The sequence below is a fragment of the Sinocyclocheilus grahami genome, unplaced genomic scaffold (assembly GCF_001515645.1).
Source record: "Sinocyclocheilus grahami isolate Dianchi unplaced genomic scaffold, SAMN03320097.WGS_v1.1 scaffold16.1, whole genome shotgun sequence".
In the NCBI taxonomy this organism is placed as follows: Eukaryota; Metazoa; Chordata; class Actinopteri; order Cypriniformes; family Cyprinidae; genus Sinocyclocheilus; species Sinocyclocheilus grahami.
This window is the reverse complement of record NW_015505195.1, coordinates 3,370,117-3,394,234: the sequence shown is the minus strand read 5'-3', so window position 1 is coordinate 3,394,234 and position 24,118 is coordinate 3,370,117. Positions and strand designations below refer to the sequence as shown.

At 38.0% G+C, this 24,118-nt stretch overlaps 1 protein-coding gene across 1 annotated transcript in view; it reads left to right on the top strand.

Moving 5' to 3' along the window:
- LOC107548850 (metalloprotease TIKI2-like) overlaps positions 1–24,118 on the top strand; it is a 65,574-nt gene that overhangs the window by 20,861 nt on the left and 20,595 nt on the right. The window lies entirely within an intron of this gene.

Genomic DNA, 24,118 nt, shown 5'->3' with positions numbered 1-24,118 from the left:
TCCTGCCTCTTGTGTTTGAGGCGTTCCACAGTTGTGAATCTGTCTGTATGAACAATATAATGGTGTTAATGGGAAGACTAATTAAAAAAAGTAAGTAAACAACACACACTTAGATACGTTACTGTTACTATATATATATGAAGAGTTCATTTGGAAAAAAATTATACATGCCGCTTTCATAAAAATGCTCGATGCTTCTCCACATATAGCTCGATCTGAACCCTAAACACATTTGGTCAAAAAAGCCGATTTTGTCCACTTTCAAGGCATCGCGAGTTCACATTTTACTGCAAAAGCCGACAAGCGCCCTTGTTGTTTTTGAACAGAAGCTGATAAGTCAATTTTAGCGAATCAGCGCGCCGTATTCAGGTCAGGTGACAAGGCTACTTTCACTTTGAAAAGACGTGCTAGCTGAGAGCAGTTTCATCAAAGCTGACTAAAAGTGATCGAGGATGGATAATTTTGACGAACTTGATGAACCTGTGATATCTTCTTCAGGGCAAAAAAGGAAAATAAAAGCTAAAATGTTTCACGGAACCTTGCAAAAGCAGCGCGTTACAATGGTGAGGTAAAAGCTTCGTGTATTGCGTGTAATCACATCCATACAGTTTATGATCACAACAACAACAACATTTGTCAGGCATCTACATTGTCATCTGAGGAGATTACAAAGATTAAAGTGTTTTTTTAAACTCTAAAACATGAAATGTGGAGTTATCTGCTCTTGCCAAAAAAACTTTTGTTATAAAACAAACTTTTAATATGTAAAAAAGAAGCATACTTTCAATGAACTTTAATAAATTACCTGTATTTGTTTAAGTTCCTATTACTTAATCAAAACAACCCAACTGCAGTTTGATTGATATTACTTGGAATGCGCAATAAAAAAAGCGTGATTTCTGAAAAAATAAAATAAAAATTGAGTTATCGGTTTTTGCAAATTAACTCTTCACATATATATATATATATATATATATAAATCAAATGCAACAAATAGATACTTTTGTGAAATGAGGATATGAGAAAAGAAGATCATATACTCTATTATATTCTCCCTTTCAGTGTGACTGAGCCTTTCAGACTTTCCCATAATCCTCCTCTCTCACTCTCTGTCTGTGTATGGGAGAGGAGTTGAGGGGAAAAGGTCTTCTGAAAGTGGATCCAAACCGCCTGCTAATCAGGATGCCAAGCCTAACAGGCAATGACAGCCTTACAGAATGTCTGAATATGTGTGTTTTGAAATGGCAGGCTGCCCTGTCAAATCTCCATTTGTTTTTTTTCCCCCTACAAAGGCAAGCAGCCCACACATTTACACTGACAAACCACTGTTTGGACTGGTGATCCGTGTGTATCTATTGGCTCATTATCCGCACCAGATACTCCGAGCTGTATCATGTTGTGGGAATAGATAACCTCCACTTCTACATGGGAAAAAGGTTTAGAGTCCAGCACTGACATACATTACAAATGCTCTGATTCCAAACCCCCCCGATTCACTTTCACTCATGGATGAGAAGCAGATGAGAGCAGGTGAAAATGGAGAGAGAAAGAAAGAGAGAGACGGGGAGAGATAAAGGTAGGGAGGTCAGAGCAAGGTTTAGGAAACAGACAGTCACCCCCAGATGAAAGGGATCCACAATCCCCTTTAATAATAACCATGTGTCCCAGTCCCTGCTCTGGTCGGAGGAAGAGACATATCAGTGCTGACCAAACCCAAAACCAAGTAAGCTGCCTAACTAAAAAGTTATTTGGAGACATCATAGGCAATTATTGATCTGCAAGCATGTTACTGTCTGCTATAGTGTTTTTACTTACAGATATGTCATATATACTTTGCTACTGTTTTGCTTTAAATACTCTGTCTTGTTCTGCAATAAGTGTCTATCTTGTCAGTGTTTTTTTTTTTATTGAGATTTATACATTTGAAAGCAGAATAAATAAGCTTTCCATTGATGTATGGTTTGTTAGAATAGGACAATATTTGGCCGAGACACAACTATTTGAAAATCTGGAATCTGAGGGTGCAAAAAATCTAAATACTGAGGACAACTTTAAAATCGCCTTTAAAGTTGTCCAAATGAAGTTCTTAGCAATGCATATTGCTAATCAAAAATCATATCATGGAACATGATCTTTACTTAATATCCTAATGATTTTTGGCATAAAAGAAAAATTGATTTTTTGGCTATTGCTACAAATATACCCAAGCGACTTAAGACTGGTTTTGTGGTCCAGGGTCACAAATGTAACAATGCGACTTGATGCTTCTGATGTGAAAGCTAAGGCAAGCAGCCTAACTATGTTACTTTCTCAAATATTTTCTTTGACCAAATTCAGGCAGTATGGCATGTGCTCTTCGGGGGGAAAAAAACAATCCCAGAATGCAGTGCAGTGAGCTCAATGAAAATAAAATGATCTGAATTGAGGATGAGTTCAATACTAGAAAAAAATTTAAAAAATAATCTAATCAATAGTGGATGCTTTACCCACCATTAATGTGTGTATTTATTTTATATCAATATATAGAGTATCATTTCATTGAAAAAAACAAAACAAAAACTGTTGGTGTTTTGGTTTCCAATGACTTTCACTGTATGAACAATATATATATATATATATATATATATATATATATATATATATATTTTTTTTTTTTTTTCCCACACCACCTTAATAGAAACCAAACCAGCATCATATCTCAGCTAAGCTTTACTGTATATCCCAGGCGTTTGATCCAGTTCTGTGTTCTAGATATGTGGGCTCTGTTACCACACTGCAAAGCTGTTTTGAGTTTGTTTAAATGGATAGAGATGTAATGTTTAAATGTTCTTTGAAAATTATGTGCAAGGCTACATTTTGAAGCTGTGTTTTGACTCATGGGCCCTGTCAGACTGCCCACAAACCGGACTTAATTATGTGTGTGTTGTGTCTGTCTAATTTACACCTTTAATATCCACTGTATCCGTCAGCAGTGTTTGGGTCTGGTGTGACCTGAAATAACCCAAAGAGCTCATCTTCGTTACTCAGGGATTCTGGTTGCACACTGTTCATGGGGCGAACAATTCCCTGCCTGTAATCTATGTGTAAAGGCCTTGAAAATGAAGCATTTCCTCACATAGCCAAGAGTATGAGTGTGTCTGTGTTTGCGGTGCGCTTAGTGCTTATTTTTGCTGAAATAGTTCTTCTTCGTCCTGCCATTCCTATTATGTATAAAGGCACAGACTGACGTATGCGCACATAGCAATAAAAATGTGGTTAGTTTGTGTCTAGGAGGCACAGTGCACACCCAAGCCAAAAGATACCAAAACCACAACCACTCACCCGGAGCATCTGTTGCTAAATGAAATGGGAGCTGCTATTGCTCTCTTCTCAAACACATAAACAAAAACACATTTCCCTTAAGTTAAGTGCTTCTGACGGATAGTTTTATTGTCAGATGTCTGTCAAACATTTTGTTGGAAAAGGCCAAACACATCCAGGCACCAAGACTTTAACTGTCTGAGTCCAATGTCTATTTTAATTGTAATATTAATTTTAAAAACCAAAGATTCATGAGAAGTGACTGGGTCCTGAGGTTTGGGTGAAACAGAGATTTGTGTCAAATATACACACTTACACAGACACTCACAGGTTGAGGCTTTGCCACTGTCAGAGTCATTGATATTCACCAGTCATATGGGTCTCATTCACTAATAATTGCCTTCAAGTGTTCTTGCTTGTGTCTGCAAAATTTGGTTCTCAAAGAAAATTTCTGCAAGAGTCAGACCAGGTACAGTGGGGCAAAAAAGTATTTAGTCAGCCACCAATTGTGCAAGTTCTCATGAATTTCTGCACATTGCTAAAAGATGCATTCTTGGTAGTTGTACCACCATGAACACTGCGTGTGCGTGCGCAGATAACAGCGAGTTCCTGAGTTCTCTTTCGCCTCTTCTTGCATTTGAATGGTTTAAAACGCTTGAGTGTTTAAATTAGCAAGACTTAGAAACACGTGCAAATGATCCACTACGATCCATTTCACCCCTACAAGCAAATGAACAACGCTAATCAAGGAAGGGATTTTATTTCACTATTTAAAATAGCCAGTCTAGGGCGGTGATACATTTTGGTAGCAGACTGGAAAACACATTAGCCTCGGGATGTCTGGCTAGCAATTTCTCAAGCCCTGAACTGGACTACAATAAACTACTGAAAAACAGATTTGTTTGCTATAATTAGTATCTTAATGCCTGAAACATAAGGACATTTCTGGTTTATTCCCTCTGTATATAATGATTGCTACATCCTTGCCTGTGCCCCACAATGCCTTGCATCCATAATTTTCTACATAAGATCCTCTTACACATGTGCTCTCTCTTACACACCTCCAACAGCTGCAAAAGCGTCTGCTTGGTCCCCTAAAGACTTAATCAGCACCATCTATTACAGAAACAGGAGACTTTAAACCAGCTTTACCCAAGTTCTCTGCTCTTAAACAGAGCGGCCCCACTCAAATTTATTAACAAAATCACAGAGGTAAAGAAAGAGAGAGTGAGAGTGAGAAAACAGTAGTTGAGAGTCCAATAAAAAAGCTCCATTGTATGCATTCCCATGAGGCCTCATACTGCCCTAAATGTGATGGGAGTCAGCATTGTCCAGAGCAGGAAAGGGATTACTCAATGAATTAAATCAGCTGTGATCAGCCTGGCGGCACCGCTTGATTTACTGCTCACAGCTGGTCCAGCAGAAGTAACGTTTAGCGCTACCGCAAAATCAGCCTCTTCCTCACCTGGTCCATCACAAGTTATCAAACTTTATTAATAGGACTGATTCACATTCATGGCACTATTTTCCAAAGGGATGAATCAATCTGTGATAGTTAAAATGTTTTCAAGATTAAACGGCTGTTTAAAAGTCGGATCACGCTTATAAATAGTGGTGCTTGCTAAGACAATCATCATTAGAATTACTTAAGGTTTGGGATTTGGATAAATCTCTAAGCTGGAGTATTAAACTTTGGCTCGTCCTTCTTGAGTTTGTGCTACAGATGTGAATGATACCTCAAATCATGTGGTTTGTTGAGGAGAGGTGTGCTATTACTTTTCTAAGCAATCAGATTTTTGCCTGACGGACAATTAAACGAGTGGAAAAATCTAGTATTGAGTTCGAGTCCACCTAAGTTGAGTCCAAGTTGAGTTCGAGTCCACCTAAGTTGAGTCCAAGTTGAGTCCGAGTCTTTAACCAATCGAGTCCGAGACAAGTCAGAGTCCAAAATAGGCAGAGTCGGACTCAAGTCCGAGTCCCAAACAGCCGAGTCGAGTCCGAGTCCAACAAAGCTCGATTATTATTTATTAGTATGTTAACATTGTTTTAACCTTTATAACTAGAAAAACGCAATATCAATTTAAATGTAACAAAAACAAACCTCTATTGCATCTTGATTTTTAAATTTTTTTTTTTATTGAATTTTTGCAGACATATGAAAAGGTGTTACATCGGTTGCAAAATGAGATAAGATGTCTGATCAGAAGAAAAACAAGAAACAAAACTTAACAACAAAGAACCCTTCCACCCATAACCCACCCCAAGAGCCACCGAAATGACACGCACAAAAAAAATTAATAAAATACAATAAAAAAATATATTAAAAAAATAAAGGATATCAAAAGGCAACAGACAATACAATAAAGTCTAATCAAATGAACCCCCCATAGGGGTCTAGTCAGAAGGTTCAGATGTCACAGTAAGGTTCTCAATAGTACATAATATAGGGCTCCACATTTTGTAAAAGGCCCTCAGTGATCCTTTGGAAGAATGTCTAATTTTTTCTAGGTGGATACATTGCAATACCTCTCGTGTCCAATCCTCATGTGATGGGGGAGAGGCATGTTTCCATTTAAAGAGGATAGCACGCCTGGCCAACAAAGTGGTAAAGGCAATGACGCAGTGCACTGCAGGTGATGCAATTGAAGTTGGGGAAAGGCCAAACAGGACAGTCAACGCGTTAGGGGCAATAGTGGTATTAAGGGCCTGTGAGAGTGTTCTAAAAATGTCAAACCAATAGTCTGTTAGCATTGGGCAAGACCAGAACATATGGAGATGATCAGCTGGAGATTGTTTGCATCTATTGCAGGCATCACTTCTGTTAGGAAATATTTTAGCCAGTTTAGCATTAGTGAAGTGAGCTCTGTGAAGCACTTTACATTGTATTAGGGCATGTCTAGCACAGATAGATGAGGAATGAATTAATCCAAGAATGTTCTTACACTGGTCCTCCGATATGTCAATACCCAAATCCTGCTCCCAGGTTTGCTTAAGAGAGTCAACTGGAGATGGAGTAAGGGAAGTTATTTTACCATAAATGGTAGATATCAGCCGTCTTTGACCAGGGTCGAGAGTGAGAATTAAATCAAGTTCTGATTCAGGGGGCCGATTTGGGAAATGGGGAAATAATTTTTGAATAAAGTGCCTCACTTGAAAAAAACGAAAAAGATGGCTATTAGGAAGGTTGAATTTAACTGATAAAGAAGGGAAAGAGGAGAAGATTTCCTTTTCATACAAATCGTTCAACGTAAAAAGACCCTTAGTTGCCCAAATATCGAAAACCCAGTCTGAAAGGGACGGAGGAAATAAATGATTATTGGAAATTGCCATGTAAATGGAGGCTTTGTGTAAACCGAATTGTTTCTTGAATTGATGCCAGATCTTAATAGAATTAATAACTACCGGATTGCTCGAAACTTTGTGTAGATCAAGAGGAAGCTGAGAACAAACATTAGAAAGTAAGGAACGGGAGGAAGATATTTCTATGTGTAACCAGGGTGGGCTAGAATCACAGCGTCTATGGCTAACCCGGTAAAGTAACTTATTGATATTACATGCTCAAAAGTAGCATTGAAAGTTTGGAAGTGCTAAACCCCCTTCAGTTTTGGGAAGCTGGAGAACGGATTTTCTGATACGTGCTGGCTTGTTACTCCAAAGGAACCCATTTAATTGCTGGTCTAAATTAGTAAAAAAGGATTTATTAATGCAGACTGGGACATGCTGAAAAAGATACAAGAATTTTGGTAGGATGATCATTTTAATAAGATTAACGCGACCTATAAGAGATAGGGAAAGGGAGCTCCACCTAACAAAATCAGATTTACATTTGTCCACAAGTGGTATAAAATTATTTAAACGAATTGGTAATAAATATGCCCAGGTATTTGAACCCATCCAAGGCTAACTTAAAGGGGAATGAAGAGAGAGGAAGAGATTTAGCCATTTGATTAATGAAAAATAACTCACTTTTTTGAAAGTTTAACTTATATCCTGATAAACAGCCAAACTGCTCTAGAATGGATAGTATAGGGGGGAGAGAGGCTATAGGGTCAGATATGTACAATAGCAAATCATCTGCATAAAGGGAAAGTTTATGTACCAGGCCATGGCGGATAATGCCTTTAAATGTATCATGACTACCAAGCTAGAAGGCCAAAGGTTCAATAGCTATATTAAATAGCAAGGGCAAGAGTGGACACCCTTGACGTGTCCCGCGTTGGAGCAAAAAGGGTGGCGAACTAACACCATTGGTATGCACTGATGCAGACGGGAAAGCATAGAGAAGTCGAATCCAAGAAATTAATTTGGTGTCAAACCCAAATTTACCTAAAGCAAAGAATAGATATTCCCACTCCACCCTATCGAACGCTTTCTCCGCATCCAATAAAACTACAACTTCAGGGGTAGTGGGAGATGGAGAGAGGATAATGTTAAGTAATCTTCTAGTATTAAAGAAAGAATGCCTCCCCAGTGTAAAGCCCGTTTGATCCAATAAAATTATGGATGACATGGCATCTTGGAGGCGAAGAGAGAGAACTTTAGCTAAAATTTTACAATCTACGTTTAGCAGAGAAATCGGTTGGTAGTTACTGCAGGAGGTGGGATCCCTGTCTTTCTTTAAAAGCAAGGATATGGATGCCATATACAGAGTCGCCGGTAGTTGACCTTTTTGAAAAGAATCGTTATACATCTTCACCAAAATTGGCACTAGTAAATTAGAATATTCCTTATAAAATTCAACTGTAAACCCAACTGTAATGCAATTCTGCATTAATCTAATGGCTTCTTGGACCTCCTGGGGTGAAATGGGGCCACCTAATTCCTTAGCAGTGTCTTTGTCAATTCTAGGGTAATTTAATGAGTCTAAGGGGTTAGGGATCTTTGCTGAACCTGAAGAGTATTCAGAGGTATAAAGGTTAATATAGAAGTCTAAAAAAGCTTTGTTGATTTCAGCTGGGTCTGCAGTAAGATTGCCACTAGAGGAAATAATTATTGAAATTACCCTAGAGGCACTGGCTGCACGAGCCTGTTGGGCTAAGAGTGCCCCCGCCTTATCACCATGTTCGAAGAAACGCTGCTTAGTTTGTCGCAGTTGTCTCTCTACAATGTGTGTCATCAAACAGTTATATTCCGATTGTAATACAAGTCGCTTTTTGTAAAGGGTTTGGGAGGGAGAGATGGCGTATATTTCATCAAGTTTGAGAAGTTTTTCTAGAATGTCCTGCCTTTTAGCACGTTCAACCTTACGCATGTGTGATATGAAAGAAATAATCTGATCTCGAACAAAAGCTTTCAGAGCTTCCCATAAAAATCCACTATTAACCTCAGGGGTATCATTGAATTCAATGTAATTACTAATTTGAGTGGCAACAAAGTTCTTAAACTCGTGATCTGCTAAAAGATGAGAACTAAATTTCCATAGAGATGGGGAGGTAACACTAAGTGGGAGATTGATATCAATCGACGTGGGAGTGTGATCTGAAATAACTATCGGGTGATAAATGCTAGCAGTAACCAGATGCAGCAATTTATTGTCAATCAAAAAAAAGTCAATCCGGGAAAAGGTTTGGTGCGGTGGAGAAAAAAATGAAAAGACTTTGCTATGGGGGTTTTTAAATCTGCAAGGATCTGAAATTCCTAAATGAGATGAACAAGTAAGCACTACTTTAGCAGAATTTGATAAATTGATTTGCTTAGATGATGACCTATCAAGACGTGTGTCTTGCGCCAGATTAAAATGAAAAGACTTTGCTATGGGGGTTTGATGATGACCTATCAAGACGTGTGTCTTGCACCAGATTAAAATCGCCTCCAATCAGTAGGTGATGATTGTCGCTGTTCGGAATTTTAGCAAAAAAGTTAACGAAGAATTGCTCATCATCCCAATTGGGAGCATAAATAGAGACTAAAACTACTGGAAAGTTGTTTAACAAGCCCGATACTATGACATAACGGCCATTAACATCTTGAATAACTTGTACTGGCTCAAACAATATATTCTTGCTAACAATAATAGCAGCCCCTCTAGCCTTAGCAGAGAATTTTGAATGAAAAACATGACTCATCCAAGCCCTTTTGATGCGTTGGACATCTGATGTTTTAATATGCGTTTCCTGTAAAAATATAATATCCCCTTTCAAATGTTGCAACTGCGTCATTACCTTAGCAATCTTAACGGCCTTATTCATTCATTTAGTGTTCCAAGAAATCAGGCGCACACCTTTACCCATCTTTGAAGTGTCAGGAGCCATCTAGAACAATGTAGAAAGTTGAGGTGACTTGAATTTGTATGGCCTTCTGTAAAGCGAAATAAGAAGAAAAAAGACCGAAAACAGGAGGGGAATAAAAAATTGTAATAAATAGAAAATAAAAACCCACCCAAAATTGTGGCCCCAAAGACATCCCCCAAAGTGCAAACATTATCCGAGCAACACAGCTCAATGCTCTCAAGACTTCCGACATCTCATTCCCGCCACCTACTTAAAGGTCAACCCCTTTTCAAGTATATTGGGTCCCAACCATATTCTAACAACAGATATTGCTGAACGTCACAAGTGCAAAGTTTTACAGTCAACAGGTGTGTACACAATGACAGAAGAGAAAGTCCAGTCCGCGCAGGTCATGGATTAAACAATATAAATGGGAATAAAATAAATGTAAAAAACTGTAAGTACTACCCACTATAATGGAGGGAAGAAAAGGTAAATAATAAAAAAATAAATAGTAAATAATAATAAAAATAAATAAATTGTTAAAAAAGGTAAATGATACATTTAAACATAACTTAGTAAACAATCAAAATTAAATTATGTACACATAACCATGTAACATGTACAGTCACTGAATAAGCTAATATAACCATGAAAAATACTGAACTGAACCAATCTAAAGTATTATGACAGCACGTATTGTAGGCACCACGGCAGAGTCTGAAAGGCAGCGAATGTGTGTAACAGCCGTGAAATCTTCAAAGGCAACAAGTAAAGTGAAAACAAGGGTGCACACAACCCCTACATGAGGGCCTAACGAGAGGTATCTATAAATCTAAAATAAACAGAACTTATGCACATTCAAATGTAACAACTAGGCGATAACTAGTCAGCCATTTAAGTCTTACAGAATTCAAAACATTTAGCGAATGCTAACGTTACATCCTGAGTCCCCAACCGAGCCAGCCGCAGGTTACTGCATCAGTCGCTTCAAGTTTAGTCCTCAGCAGAACATAACGATGCAATGTAGTCCTTGGCTTCAGCGATAGGAGTGCCGCGATAATAAAGCTTTCCCCTCTTCGCTCTGGCTTCGCGAATGATCTTTTCCTTCTGCTGAAACTTGTGAAGCCAGACAATAACAGGCCTAGGCCTCTGCCCCGGCCTCGGTTTGTCAGCCAGTGACCGGTGCGCTCTGTCGCACTCCGGCGGAGATTCCAGGACTCCATCCCCAAACACTTCTGCGAGTAGCTCAGAGAAGAAGACAGACGGCCGAGGTCCTTCTATGGATTCAGGTAGCCCAATAATTCTTATATTATTACGCCGGCTACGAGACTCGAGGTCCACGAGTTTAGCAAGCAGTTTAGAGTTGCTCTCTTTTAACATAGCACACGTAGTTTCTAAGGCGTGCGTGTGCTCATTCTGTGAATTTGCGTGGGTCTCGAGCGAAGCAATCTTCGAGCCATGTTCTGTCACGGTGGCTTGAATTTGATCCAGCTTTACCTGAAGTGTCGAGACGGTGGCTTTAAAATCTGCAGAGAGAGCAGCCCGGTGATCCTCCAGAAGGTTAGCGATAGCTGCCATGCTAACATCTTTGCCGTCATCTCCGCACGCTTCAGCTTTCTGTTCCTTTTTGCCTTGTTTTGCTGATTTAGCTGCCATAATTGGATAGGCCTACTGATATGTGCACGCCAAAAATGTTGTCCAATTTGCAGTGAAAGAGAAAGAAGTTGTGGGGTTTTAAGGAAGCTATAGAATAAAATGTTGCGGGAGCAAGATTCAACGCCTGTCTACGCCATCTCAACAAACCGGAAGCCGCATTTTGATTTTTAATTAATAATTAGTGTCCTGCTTTGCTTAGCAAATTTAAAGTCATGTAACAGAAGTTATGACTGAATTGATTTATACATTGTGACATATTTCAGAGTGAAACAGGTTTTAGAATGTGAAAAATTAAAGGGAGGGACTTGACTTTATTAATCGTTAAAGTAAATGTATAAATTCAAGGGTGGGGGTAAAGGAGTAGGTATCTTGGTGAATGGGACCTTAAGAGCAGAAAAGGCACCTTTTATCTCAATAAAAAACAAGCTTTATATCATTTTTACGATTTTTAATGAAATAGGCCTAATCAAAATTAGTTTGTGTCTGCTTATTCTATTTATCAGTGTTTGAACCATTAAAGAGGAAACTGCATTTTAATTTCTGGGTAAAAAAAAACGAAAAATGAATGGACACCAAAGTACACGGACCCCTTAGACAGGGGATTTTGAATTTTTTCTTGGATGAAAATGAGGCTGTGATGGATAAACCTACAATGGCACACACTGTGTATAAAAGCCCTACATATGCTTCTACAGAAATAGCCTCTACAGACATTTCATAAAGTAATAAATGTAAAAATAATCGTCACTGTATGACGAATGAATATATACATTACTATAAATCTCAAATATAGATGATTCTTATTAAAGTTAATAAGTGCTTCAGTCAAGAGCAGTGAATGATTTTCTCCCTTTATTTTGTTTGGTTAACCTTTATGACGCAGTCGGCGGCTGCAGGTTTACGCTGTTGCTTTAAGATCTGACGCATAGATCAAATATTTTGACACATCCGTATTTCTCCCAACTGTTCAAGTTCACTTAAAACAAAACCAACTGCATTTACATGAATAGTCTCCAAGACGGTCATTTTGGCATAACTTTTCATGTAAGTGTGTAGCAGTAACAGAACTTAAGAGAACTTATGCGAAAGAGAACTCGGCATTCGCACGCTGACTGAGAGCGCGTTATTCTGTGAGCGTGCTTTCGGTGTGTGAGCACAGAAACCCGTCAGCTTTCAAGTACTGGACAAGATTTAAAACACATGCAAATACTGAATATCACTTTTGTGATAATGCATTGAGTCAGTGACATTTCCAGTCAATTGTCCCTGGACTCGGGCATATTTTCAGAGTCCGAAAGGCTCGAGTTCGAGTCAAGTCCGAGTAAAAATGCATCCGAGTCCGTGACAAGTCCGAATCCTTTAACAAAACTGTACTCGAGACCGGACTCGAATCCGAGTACGAGTCAGAGTGTGCCAATTCTAGAAAAATCCATTAGACTTACTCTGATGGAGGGCCCCAAGCTATATCTGGGGTCCATTATATCAGCGACATGGAGGTGAACTCTTTTGTCTTAAGCCAGTAACCAGCTAACTAAAAGGCACCCAAGGGCCAGAACACCCTAGCAACCACATAGCAACATAGCAGCAACACAAAATAAACACCATTCATTATTTTGGCAGAACATTTTTAGAAATACTTATGATTTATTTGCGAAAGTGTATTATTTAAGTTATTTTGAAATTAAGATTTTTTTTTCCTGCATGAAAAGACAACTGGAAAATTTCCACTGCACTAGTACATTTTAAAAGATTTTCATTATTTATATATACAGTATATACTGTGTGTGTGTGTGTGTGTGTGTGTATGTGTGTGTGTGTGTGTGTGTGTGTGTGTGTACATATATAATGTTTTTTTTCCCCTCTGTATCATACTAGAATAAAAAAATAGCTATTTGAAAATGTCCAAATCATAATTTTAATAAAAAGTCATGACTTTAATAAAGAGTAGAGTTGTGAGCATGTATGTGTGTTGCCATGGAATCTTTGGTTTCATTGGTTAAAATATGGTGCAGAACTTTCCCTCTCCCTGCTGTTCTATCAACATCAGCAATGCTCTGTACTTTTCTGAAGGTTTCTCATGAAATAAACCATTGTTTTAGGGTTTTGCAATTAAAATCTATGCCACAAAAGTGAGTAAGCACAGGTGTGTGCAGTGTTTTTGTATGCTCCGTGTAGCACAAATGATTATCAATCAATAATGTTAGCTTACATTAATCAGGACTACAAAAACACATGACACAACCTATCTTAGTGTGTGTATGTTGCAAAAAAACAACTAGCTTTTGATTTCCATGGGTTTAGTTAGCTGGGCCAGAGATTGGTTTGTGATTGGTCGCTGGCACATCATGTCCTCAAGTCAAAAAACTACCCTTATTTTCAGTCAATACTATAAAACCAAATCCCAGATCTCTGTTTTTCCTATTGCGTCACATTATTAAAGGTTCTAATTAAATAATAAAATGTTTGTTTTTAAAAGCACAGAGCCACAAATGAAACATGCACACACAAACAAATACGGAATTAAGTAAACCAAATGCTGTTGTAATTTCAGCAATAGACTCAAGGTTGCCAAATGCATGCTACTACTGGGAGGCAAACAAACAGACACACACGTGTACACAAACCACCACACAACACAACAATAAAACATTGAGGGAAAACAACTACAGCTGTAATTATACAAGAGAAATGAAATCAGCTTTGAGCTGTTGGACTGCCCAGAACTAAACACATCATATGAATGATATGAAAGCTGTTAATTATGCTGGAAAACACCTATAAAGTTCAAATAGAATTACAGACACGCACGAAATGTTGCGCAGGTTACCACCATACCTAATGCATTAAAAAGAACAGTACATCCAAAAATATAAATTGTAACATACAGCACCGTTCAAACATTTGGGCCAGTAAGACATTTTATTGTTTAGGAAAGAAGTGTCTTATGCTTACCAAGGCTGGATTTATTTGATCCAAAATACAGTAAAAACTGTAATATTGTGAAATAGTATCAGAATTTAAAATAACTGTTTTCCATTTGAATTTATAATGAAATGTAATTTATTCCTGTGATGGCAAAGCTGAATTTTCAGCAGCCCTTACTCCAGTCGTCAGCGGTCCTTCAGAAATCATTTTTATATGATGAGTTGATGTTCAAGAAACTGATTAAAAAAAATGTCAGGATTCTTTGATGAATGAAAACAGAATAGAACATCATTTATTTAATTTAAATTAAATTAAATACATTTTTTGTAACCCTGTTAAAGTTTTTACTGTCATTTTTAAATCAATTTACATTAGTATTAATTTACATTAAAAGTAAAAAAAATAAAACTTTTGTATGGTAGTGTATGGTAGTGTTTGTCACATTTACTCATCCTCATGTTGTTGGACATTGTATGCTTTCACTATATGGAAAATGGTAATTATTTTGTATTCCATTGAAGGAAAAAAAAGTAATATGGGTTTGGGACGACATGAAGGTGAGTAACTGACAGAATTTTAATATTTTAATATTATATTCCTTTAACATAATCACTAACATAAATTCATACAATTTGCACCACTAACATCACTGTACTAACTTTATCTAAAGCCCAATGGGGAGCCATAACAATAACTAAACCCTGAATATGACATTGCATCATATTCAGAGTAGCATTTAATGATTAAAAACACATAAATATACAAATAAATTACGTTGTGACAGGCTAATGAAGACTAAAATTAAATTAGGCATAAAAAAATGCAAATATAGCTGATTTCTGCAGTTTGGCATGTTTAGCTTTGCAAGTTGACCAGTGGCTCATTAACAAATTGGCCTTGCCCTCACCTGTGGAACATTCTTGTAAAGTAATAAACTTCTCTTTGCTTTGGAGACTTGGCATGGCCGAGAGAGAGAGAGAGAGACTAAAAAAGAAAAAAGGGGATAGAGAGTGAGAAATAGAGTGAGAATGCTAGAGAACTTTCTAATTAAGACCAGCACATAGTCAAAGAGGCGGTCTTGTTTGTGTGTGTGTGTCTGTCTGCCGTGCTTGGCTCTCTCTGTCTCTTTTCTTTCAGTTCATCCTGTCGTCTCGTCTCGCCTGTCTGTCTGTCTATGTCGGTCTTATCCCTCTTTCCATTTTCCTCTCTCTCCGTGTCATGCACAGGGTAAGATAAGGATCCAGCCAGCTGCAGAAACGGAAGCACTGTCTGTCTATGTGTGTGTGTGTGTGTGTGTGTTTGTATATCTATTTCTGTATGTGTGTGCGTAGTGGATGTGTTCTGGGATGCGGGTCTCTGAGAGCGTAAAAATGCTCTTGTTCCAGCCGAAACACTGGCTGTGACTCCCCGTCTTCATCTGCTTCTAATTCACACTCTCCTCTGCCAAGCTCCCTTGCTCTGTGTAGTGATGGGTGTGGAGGAGAGGGAAAGAGCTGACATGATGTATTCTGATGCTCTGAAAGAGAGCTGGGCTTTGTCTGAGAGGGCGGCCCGAGTCAGCATGCGCCTCACACACAAACACACAGACCTTTGAAGAATTTTTAGTGAGGACTTCTCACAGACAAAATAGTTGTCCTGCTTAAAAAATTATTTATTATACACCTTATCCTAAGCCACACAATTGACATTAATAGATTTAAAGCAAAATATTATTTGGCAGATTTATGAACATCTTAAATAGTGAAGTTGGTGTTTAACAGGTTTCAATATACCAGTCATTAATGGGACCTGATCACTCTATTTAGGAATAAAATAAAATATGAAATTTCGAGGCAAACTATTCCTTGTACAAAATAAATAAACAAATAAACAAACAAATAAATACTCCTTTTACAAAACAAAACTGAATTAAATAATACAATTAAATAAAATTTAAAAAGTATTAATTTTTACTTTTTGACAAACTATTCCCTTTACAATAAAAAAATAATAAATTATAATAAATTATAAAATAAATCTGTGCAAAATATTAATTTTACTATAAAATAAAATTATAAAAATGTTTGTGCTTGAACTATTCTTTTCACTCTTTTCTCTTTCTTTTTGCATATATATATAAATCATTCTATTGGTGTTCATGCATCTGTATAAATACGCATGAGTGTATATTACACAGAGCTTGTGGGCCCTGGGATGGTTAGAGCCAAAAAACAGAGTGAAAGCACAAGAAATGGATGTCGTAAGACTGCTCAAGCCCTCTGTACATATTTTCCATAAAGAAAAAAAGTGTCACTTCATTCTGGTTTCAGACTCTGACTGCACTCTAGCCAGCAGAGAGAGAGAGCTGGCTCCTCCACAGAATCACACGGTGCGTCTGTGCGCCAGTCTGTGAAAGCTCCATCAATATCTGCTGAGCTTGTTCTTGTTGCAGTGTGTTCGCACGTGCTGACAGGAACCTTTCGTGCTGTAATAGAATACATTGAAATTGACGGTGAAGGCTGACCTCTTCGGATGAGTGCAGTTGCCTTTGTACACACACACTCATATGCATTCAACACAAGTTAATGCTCCTGATATGACAGCACACACACTTCCAAGTTTTCTGTCACCAGGTCACATGTACCGTACACACAGGACACAGTCAAGACAACACATGCCTGCCATTAGCCAAACACACACTTGCATATTTTCTCTGGTTCTCCTCTAGTCTGCGAGACTGTGGCCTGCAGGCAGTGCTGGCGCAGTCCATGTGTGAAATTGGACTTTTCTGCAAAGATTTGCCGTGAAATGCTTTGTTTGTTTGGGCTCAGACTGCATTAGTGTGTCATTTCTGCACATAGTATGACACAAAATTACATCTAGACTATTCAATCTTATGCTGTGACCTAAGCAAGTGACAAACCCTCTGTCTTCAGATAAATCTGAGTTTATCCTTACCAGCTGCAACCATGACATGCAACAAACTCTTTTGTTGGTCACCTGGTTTCTATTTTTGTAATACTAAGGAGCTCCGCCCACAGTGAAATTTCATTGGTCCATAATCCTGCTCCAAATAAATGTATAATAAAGATCAAATAAATTCTGATTGGTTGTGATTTCCTCAGTATTTTCACAGCATTTAATTTTCACAAAGGACTGAAAAAAGCGAGGTTCCTTTTAGTTGGTTGATAACATGTTCATTTTAAAATGCTCTTTGTTTGAAATATCTAAAAATCTATATGAATAAATCTGCATAAATAATAATAATAATAAAACTATAAAACAACATCTGGATCATTTCTTGTGAATGCTGCTTTGCGCCCATGATCCTTTTAAAAGGGTTAGTTCACCAAAAAAAAAAAATCATATTTATTTTGTCATCATTTACTCACATTTATTAAAGAATAAAATATTTTTTCCAACAAAACAGAATGGGTAATAAAGAAGCTGAAGTGTATTTGTTGTGTTTTCCATCCATTGAAAGTTCATTCACCCAAAACATTGACTATTCAAAAAGTTTATAAAAACACAGTATGTAAACACAGTTTTATGAATGTTTTGAATCATCAAAGTATTGGGTGAATGGACTATCAAGAAATCTCTCAAGTTCCATTAAAAATATCTTTGTGTTCTGAAGATGAACGAAAATCTTATGAGCTTGGAACAAGAGGGTGAGTAATTGATGACAGAAGTTCCATTTTTGGGTGAACTAATACTTTAATGATTGTGTTATTGAATGAAGTAATGGTTTATGTTCAGCTATTTGGTATATGCCACTGTTCAGCTGGTTTCTGTTCTGTTTCTGCCACTTTGGTACAAAAACCAAAGTGGCATTTTATGGCAATTTTGGCAGGAAAAAAAAACAGTGGAACCTACAGTAATGTAAACACCAAATGGCACACATGAAATACACCTAGAAAGTAGAAAGTGAAGTGACATGTTAAGTGCTCTGCATTTAACCCATCCAAAGTGCACACACACAGCAGTGAACACACACACACCGTGAACACACACCCGGAGCAGTGGGCAGCCATTTATGCTGCGGCACCCGGGGAGCAGTTGGGGGTTCGGTGCCTTGCTCAAGGGCACCTCAGTTGTGGTATTGAAGGTGGAAGAGAGCGCTGTACATTCCCTCCCCCACCTACAATCCCTGCCGGTATGAGACTCGAACCCGCAACCTTTGGGTTACAAGTCCAACTCTCTAACCATTAGGCCACAACTTCCCTCATGTGTGTATAGTCAACATGTAGACTATACACACACACACACACACACTAAGATTCGGCCAACATTAGTGGGCACACACACATGCACATGAAAGGAAAATGGCACAGGAAGGGCAGGGATTGGATGAAAGGAGAATAAATATTATGATGAGGATGAACTGTTGAGAGAAACAGAGAGAGAGCGAGAAAGAGGACGTGAGGTTGATAAGACTGCAGGTTTGGGTGGGGAGCGGCCCAGCTGTGCTGCAGATTTCATCTGTGACTCTGAGCAGGAGAACATGACACACTGTCACTGTCTGCTTCTCATTTAGTCTCTCTCAAACACACAGGTCTGTCTGTATGAATGAACAGCAGTGCTAGGAGTCTTTGTCCCAGTTTCCTTAGCACATTTATCTTCATTTTAAAACTCTTGGGTTATGCTCCTGTTTCAGCACACCCTCCAGCAAGAGTTTGTGAAAACTACAAATCACTCAATGAGAATTACTCTGTCCAAGGGCATTAAACGGACGAAAACCTGTCATGTAGATAAGAGAGAAGTTGGAAGAACTATCAGTCTTTCTCTGTCCTACTCTCTCACTCTGCCCAGGAATGAGCATCATATGGTTTAGATGCTATCAGAAGCCCAGGGTCTGATAAAGAGGAGTGGGAGTCAGTTATCTCTCCCAGTGGGAGGGGCTGCTATCCTTAGAATATGAAAGGATCAATGCAAGAGTGCAGTACGCACACACACACACACACACACACACACAGATGCAGCTGCACATGTTTGTTTATCTATAATAGTTGTGATATTTCATTGCCTTCTATTGTGTATATACCGAGTAAATTATACTTTCTATCCCCTAACCCTGCCTTATCGCTCACAAAATCTTATTTTCATTTTCACATTTCACTTATAAAAAAATATTTAGTATTTTGTCAGGTCTTCCCTGAGGAGGTTAGGCAAATATGAGCTTCAAAGATGTACCTGGTGATTTTAATACCGAATCAAACATGTATGTTTCCACAGAAATATTAAGTAGCACAACTGATTTCAATACTGATATTAACAAAAAATGTTTCTTAAACAGCAAACCAGCATATTCGAATGATTTCAGAAGGATCATGTGACACTGAAGACTGGAGTAATGGCTGCTGACAACTTTGCATCACAGGAATAAATTACATTTTAAAATATATTAAAATGTTAAATTGTAATTTAAAAATTTTTACAATATAGCCTACTGTTTTTCCTGTGGTTCTTTTCACATAAAAAAAAATCCCCAAACATTTAAAGGGTAGTGTGTTATATCATACATTGGTGTTACCTGTATACGTCTCTATTTATTTCAGAGGGTTTCTATGCATCCATAGATGCACATGCCCAGAGATACATAGATCCCAGTCCTGTCCGAACCAGTAGATGAAAAACAAGCATTGCATTTTAAAAATCGTAACATCATTTAGAAAACAAATCCTCCCCCTCTACAAGGCAAGTAAAACCTGACCCCCTCACACATAGGGTTTAATAAATGTCCTGTAGCCCCATGCAGCTTAGCTCATCTCTACTGGCATGTTTGTTCAGAGCGGTGGGCTTTCAGGAGCCTGAGTTTTATTTGACCTCTGGCTCTGACCCCTCTCGACAATGCTCCTCTCCCACTCTGTTTATTCATCCCTCCATTCCATATTTCCCTCAGCTCCTAGAGACCGGCCTGAGCGTTTTCCTGTTTCTTGGTGGTGTACCCTTTCACTTTCTCTGTACGTTTCATACTGTCTAGTAATTTCCCACATAAGTAGCTAGAGCACTGAGCAATGATTGATTATTTTCCTGCTCTTTCGTCTCGGGTTTTCTTTTTTTTTCTTTTTTTTTGTTTGAAGAGAACTAATTGCTGAAGACTCTGCTACCGGTGCTGCCAAGTCAAGTTTGTTTTTGGACAAGTGCAAAAAGAGAGAGAGGGTGTGGGAGAGCAAATAAAAGACAGGAAAAGAGAAACTCTCTCCATGATCTTATTAAACAGACCCAGATGGTCACTGCAGGCTGACAGCGGGTTCAAGACATAGAGACTAACAGGATGGAGACGACTGCATGGAGAGATTAGACAGAGAGATGAAGAGATTTGTCTAGCAAGCCAGGAAGGAGAGGAAAACCAAACGGCATCGATGTGCAACCAAACTTCTCTTGGCAGTAATTCACAGACTCCTGGACTAAAAGAAAAGACAAGTATGTAAAATTAGTATGCAAGGTAGCAACAAAGAAACATTGGTCCAGAAAGTGCTTCACAAGCATATGCTGCAAAGGGTCTACTCTGTTCTGCATGAACTGCTTATTCATGTAAAATCATATAAAAGTGTAGTTTTTAATGGACTAATTAATATTATAATTAGTATAATTCATTAAATATTCTAAAATGAGAAGATAACAATTTTGATAGTTGAAGTTATCGGTAACAATGTAGGGATAATTTTGTCTGCAGTGGTAGTTTTGACAATAGTACATTTTTAATTCAAATTCACGCTCAAGAATGGAAAGGGGCCATTTTTTTAATTCAGAATTTTGGCCAACAAGATTGCTGGTATCTTAAAAAAAAAGAAGCCATGTATTATGTTTTGAGTTATCTCGAGCTAATCCACAAAATCTCTGTGGCATGTAGGGGACAGTCAAGTGTAAGAAACAAAGTGCAGGGAAAGAAATGGCAAGAAAAAGAAAACAACCTCTAATTAATGACCAATAAGAGCAAGTGTCATCCACAGGATGTTGGTTTGAAGTGGTCAGCTGTGCACGACGGCTGTGTTTTCCTTCTCTGTTTGGATACTCTGAGCTGATTTTGGCTCACACTGCCCACCAACTGCACCTGTGCCCATCTGGATTTTTCCTATAATGCCTCTGACCACTCTAAAAAAAAAGATGAAATCACTTCCAGCTGTGGTGCACATGTGTTTGCAGCCAGCTATTATTTATTTTGCCATCCTCTTTCCATCCATCCCTATGTTCTACCTCAGAACTTTCCATAAACAACAATGAAGAAAATCGAGTCAATGCTGGAGAGTTGAATGAAAAAAGAGAAACAAAGAAATTAAGGTGTGAGAGTGATAATGTCATGTGCTGTTTGCTAGTCGTGTAGAAGATGTGCACCAGCTGAACTGGAAAAAGAAGTCCACTAACGTGAATAAACAAGAAATCAACTGCTACCATACTTACATGTGTCAATGAAATAGTATGTTTCTTTTTCCTCCTCTCATTTGGGAACATTACATGGGAATTAACATTCTCTTCTTTTGCGTTTCCCTCCCTCACTTGGACTTTTTCTCCATTTATTCTCTCCAAACCGCTAATGAAATTTTGGAATGCAATGCTTTGGAGAAGGTTAGACGTTCCAGAAGCAGACTGGGTTCTCCAAACGTCCTTGTTTGCAAAGGGGTTTCTGAGGCCCCGGTTTGTCAGATCACAAAAAGAAGGAGAACATCACCAGTTTCTCCCATATATACCTTTTAGGTTTATATTATATGTAAATCTTAACACTTGTATTTGGCATCATTCTGTTTTAAAATCACCTCCAAAACGGATGTTAATACCAGATATAAATGGAGCATCTCACATGTCAAGAAACACACAGAAGTCCATCTGGGTAGATTGCACACCTTCCACCCTGTGAAATCTCCATTACCAGAGAGAAACCGCTGTGGAAATATGCTTTTGTTTAGCACAATGGATGCTAAAGGATGTTCACACTTCAACAAATGGAACATTCTCACACACTTTAGCCATCCTTCATCCCACAGACACACAGGCCTTAATGTCTGTGCTCTCTGCGTACTCTGTCTATAAAATGAATGGCAAAGGAGCACAGAATGATCCAATTCTCTTTCCTGGCTCACTCTCATCCTCGCTGTCCCATCTTTTAATCCCTCTATCTATCACATCCCAGACGTTCTTTCATCTCTCACATGGAATGTGCTTAAGGTTAAGGGAAACTCCTCATTTTTGGCACCAGCACAGAATCGAGGCAGATGGGTCAGACACCTGTCTCCTAATTTGAGCGTGCCATGGCCGCTGCAACAGCTGGCATCACTATAAACTCCCATGTGTGGGCACATACCGTGGCACACGGAGCCAGAGAACATCTGCACAGGAGGGCAACACCCCGACATGACATGGCAGCGTAAAATTTGAAGACAATAAAACAACACACGCAATATTGAAATTCAAGGCTGATTACAAGGCCGGCAGGGGGTCGGCTCAGAGCACAGAGAGCTGGCTGGATGTGAAGTGTGATAGATGGAGTGCATTCATGCTGATCTGGTACTGGTTTGATCATGGTCCATTTTGGGATTACTGCACTGGAAGCGTGACAAAGATTCAGCACTAGGCTGAAAATAGATTGTTTAAAAAAACGTTTCATAGATTAAATAGTATCCCCAAACTCCCACTAACATCATGCTCTGGTAGTGCTGGGCAAGCTAGTAAAACTAAAAATAAATAGTTTATCATCAATTCAGCTGCAATAAAATGGAAAAATTATATTAGATGATATATATGATATATATATATATATATATATATATATATATATATATATATATATATATATATATATATATATATATATATATATATATATATATATATATATATATATATATATATATATATATATATATATACACATATTATATATAATTAGAAATGTTGCCTTGGCAACTAACTGAAATAAGTTGAAGTACTGAAATGACTGAAACTGAAATAAAACAAAAATTATATAGAAATATTTTAATAAAACAAAAACTAATAAAAATCACAAAACAGTATTTGCTAACTTATTAAAACTTAAACAAAATTTTAAATGAAAACTGAAAATATAAAATAAAAGCTAATTCAAAATATTATTAGATACTAAAACAGAATATAAATACTGAAATAACACTGCTCAAAAAGGTAGCTGAGCTAAAAACTATTCTACAGAGTAATTAGTTAAGCTGAGAAAGTAGCTAGTTACACAATAAGCAAAGGTAGCTTACTACATTGAAACATATAAATATTTTTTCATGAGAAATATAAAAAAAATAGTAAGCTGTAATATGTTCAAATCCTGTTTATTAAAAAATCTACAGAAGAGGCATAAAAATGTTGCCATGTATTGTGCATGTATGTTTGTTGAGGAGATAAAATGATAATGTAGCTTTGCATCACAGACAGAGATGCAAATAAATAAAATAACTAAAATAAAACATTTACTTTTACTTTTTGGCCATTGCATTTTTACTTCACACCAAGTTTAATCCACAGATTCATGGAGAGAGGACAAGAACTGATGTGGAAAAAAGTTTTGAGTATAGGCTATGATTCTAAAATGTTTAAACAAAGTGATGTTAAGCCTGGTTTGCTGTTGGCTTGGCTGATGCTCACAGTTTAGGCAAAGCACACTGGACTAGTGAGCAAAACAGCAATCTGTATTTCATTCCCAGTGTTAAATAAAACAGCACAGACTCATTTCTAACCTTTCTGCATGAGGCAGGGACTAAATCTTCTGTAGCCTTTAAGCTAGTATATAAATCAATCAGCATCACTGCTTTCATAGACCATTTTCATTACTGTATTTCTGTCACACACGCTCACAAACCCTCCCTGTAAATCTCCAAGGCAATTAGCGTGACGGGTCCCAGCCAGAACAGAGAGGTGTAATCAAGTACACAAATCAACTGACCACACATGATCGGGTATGAACATGTTAGCCAGCAGAATACATGACAGCGTGAAATTCAATCTACCTTTCCATGTGAAATCACAGAAACCCCCCCCCCCCCCCCCCCCCCCCCCCCCCCCCTCCCCGCCACACCCACTCC